Here is a 3616-nt window from a genome sequence, read left to right on the forward strand (position 1 = left end):
AGCTCACGTTGTGTATTTGTGTATGTGTGACTCAAACAGAAGTGTGACAGAATTACGCCCGTCCTCCCTGTATGCATTACTGCTCACATTTCCATTCCATTTCCTTAAAAAATGTTTGATTTACAAACCCGCTAGCTAGTTTAAAACACATGATCTAGAATGAATTGCGGTTATCTGGGAAGAGTGCTGGACCCCAGCTTTCCTGTCTACAAACCTCCCCTTCCCTGTTCTTTTATCTGAGGACTTCCTGGACTTTCTAGGCTAATTTAGGACAGAACCAGTTTGCCTTTGCGAATCTCCGGAGACTTTCCTGACTTCACGATGCCTGGAGGCAATGTGCCTCCGGTGGGCTTGGCTGCCCTCCAGCGAAACCACCTCATCAAATCTCACAGAAACTACATCCCCCTCCAGATGGCAAGCTCTTCCCTCCCCTCCCCTTCCTGCCAGCACCACCAAAACAACGCAGGGCTCATTACAGGCCAATGGAAACTTAGCAGGAAAAACCAGAGAAAGGAGCCAACATCATCCACTCTTCACTTCAGACGTATTTAGACGGACCCGGTTTGGTGATTTCCAAGGAACTTGGACAGTCAGAGCCCAAAAGCTGGGCCAGTGTGTTTCTCGTTTCTTGGTGCCCTGGTACAGCTCGAGCCATGCAGTGTCCTCGAAATATCCAGCATCAAAAGATGGGGTGGAACAGCAAGATTACATAAATGTTCCGTGGCAAATATGGGGAGGAGGACTAATCCCAGCTCTCTTTACCTATCTCATCCTAGGCCAAGCACAGAGGGTTCTTTCCTTCCTTCCTTCCTTCCTCCCTCCCTCCCTCCCTCCCTCCCCTCCTTCTTTCCTTCCTTCTTTCCTTCTCTCCCTCCCTCCCTTCCTTCCTTCCACCCTCCATCCCTCCCTCCCTTTCTTCCCGCTTCTTTCTTTCCTTCTATCCTTCCCTCCCTCCCTTCCTTCATCCCTCTTTTCTTCTTTTTTTCTTCCTTCCTTCCTTGTTCTTTCTTCCTATCTTTCTTTTAGAAAATAGCTTGACAACTTGCACTCTCTCACTGTGGCAATCATCCTATTTGATTATCATTACTGGCCTTTTCTGCTAATGTGTAGGTTTGGGGAAGGGAGAGGTTGTGTGAATGACCCCTAGCCCTATATTCTGAAAACCTGACACAGATTCAAGTTATTTGTCAAATGAAGGAATGAATGAATCTTGGGTGTAGTGACACCTCTCCAGGGATATATAAAGAAACACAGGCCACCAGGGAGCTTTTGCAGCACCAGCCAGTAGAACAAAGGGGAGAGAAGTGTCAACTAAATATTCCTGGCCTGGAGGTCCTCAAGCAGAGCGCTCAGGGTGGTCCTTTCCATGTCCATTTGTGGGCCCCTCTGTGTTTTCTCAGCAGGAACATTTTGATGGGCACCAACTTTCGAAAGTGAACACTGGCCATGGTCCTCTGTCACAATCCTGACTCTAGTCCCAAACTCTGGACTTTACTTAGACATGGCAAGAATTGGTTGATGCTGTGGAATAAACTATATAATGGTGGTTAATTGATGGTTTAGGCAAGAGAGTGTACATGTGTGCACACATGCGTTCACACACACACACACACACTCAATAGAAAGACAAATAACTCATCTATATATCTTCTTCAAAGGACATTGAGGCCTTCCAGTTACGGTGGCTTGAAGAGGTGGGCAAATCCTCTTGGCCAAAAACAAATATGAAACTGGACAAAATCACCAAACAGGCCACTTCAGGGCTCTGAAAACTGACCATAGGCAGATGAGAAATTGAAAAGTTTATTTTTTAACAGCTTTATTGAGCTGTCATTTACATACCATAAAGCTAGCTTGTTTAAAGCATTGGATGTAATAATAATAATAATAATAATAATNTATGAGGCGAGGACTGTGATGATCCCATGCATGGGGAAGAAATGGAGGCAAGAAGTGAGTAACTGCCCAAGGTCGCCCCTGTGATAAGCAACAGAGCTGGGATACAAGTTCTGCCCTGTTGTCACTGGGACTTTCCCGAGGTTCACATCATCACTGGTGCCCAATCAGGAGCTGAAGGGAACCCATAGGGACAGTGAATGCACCCCGTAGCCCCAATTCCCTGTGTCACAATGGCCACCCCAAACACAACGGTCAGCACAAATGTCTGCCCTAGAAACACAGTGTGGTGTTAAGGAACACCCTACCTGCTCTGCCCTCTTTTGCATTCTATTTTTGATAATGAAAAAACATGCATTTTAAATACAACACATGAGCCTGGGATAATTAATTCACCGTTAGATTTTTTTTAAAAAAAGCGAAAACAAAACAGAAAAGGAAACCACAGTTTTAAGACATTACTAAGACAATTAGGGAAATTTAAATATGGATTGTGTATTAGATAACACTATTAGATCCATGCCAAATGTCTTGAGCAGGTTAGCCGTATGGTGGTTATGCCCCGGATCTCAGGCGCTAGAAGGACTTAGAAGTAAAGAGCCACGACAGCAGATATGATCCCGTGCTATTAATTGGTGAATCTAGCTGAAGGACATACAGGCGTTGATCGGATTATTCTTTCAATTTTTTTGTACAACAGAATATTTTTCAAACTGGAGAAAGGAAAAAGCCTCCACTTTTTATGGTTGTCACAAAAGTAACTTTGTAGAAAATTCGGAACACTTGTGAAGAAAAATGAAGCACAGAAACATAATCATGCCACCAAAGTACTGGTTTTCAGAATTTCAAACTGCTCTTTGCAGGTAGAAATAGATGTTACATTACGACCCTGTACAGCTCACGTTGTGTATTTGTGTATGTGTGACTCAAACAGAAGTGTGACAGAATTACGCCCGTCCTCCCTGTATGCATTACTGCTCACATTTCCATTCCATTTCCTTAAAAAATGTTTGATTTACAAACCCGCTAGCTAGTTTAAAACACATGATCTAGAATGAATTGCGGTTATCTGGGAAGAGTGCTGGACCCCAGCTTTCCTGTCTACAAACCTCCCCTTCCCTGTTCTTTTATCTGAGGACTTCCTGGACTTTCTAGGCTAATTTAGGACAGAACCAGTTTGCCTTTGCGAATCTCCGGAGACTTTCCTGACTTCACGATGCCTGGAGGCAATGTGTCTCCGGTGGGCTTGGCTGCCCTCCAGCGAAACCACCTCATCAAATCTCACAGAAACTACATCCCCCTCCAGATGGCAAGCTCTTCCCTCCCCTCCCCTTCCTGCCAGCACCACCAAAACAACGCAGGGCTCATTACAGGCCAATGGAAACTTAGCAGGAAAAACCAGAGAAAGGAGCCAACATCATCCACTCTTCACTTCAGACGTATTTAGACGGACCCGGTTTGGTGATTTCCAAGGAACTTGGACAGTCAGAGCCCAAAAGCTGGGCCAGTGTGTTTCTCGTTTCTTGGTGCCCTGGTACAGCTCGAGCCATGCAGTGTCCTCGAAATATCCAGCATCAAAAGATGGGGTGGAACAGCAAGATTACATAAATGTTCCGTGGCAAATATGGGGAGGAGGACTAATCCCAGCTCTCTTTACCTATCTCATCCTAGGCCAAGCACAGAGGGTTCTTTCCTTCCTTCCTTCCTTCCTCCCTCCCTC

Source organism: Ailuropoda melanoleuca, chromosome 9 (assembly GCF_002007445.2).
Source record: "Ailuropoda melanoleuca isolate Jingjing chromosome 9, ASM200744v2, whole genome shotgun sequence".
Taxonomy (NCBI): Eukaryota; Metazoa; Chordata; class Mammalia; order Carnivora; family Ursidae; genus Ailuropoda; species Ailuropoda melanoleuca.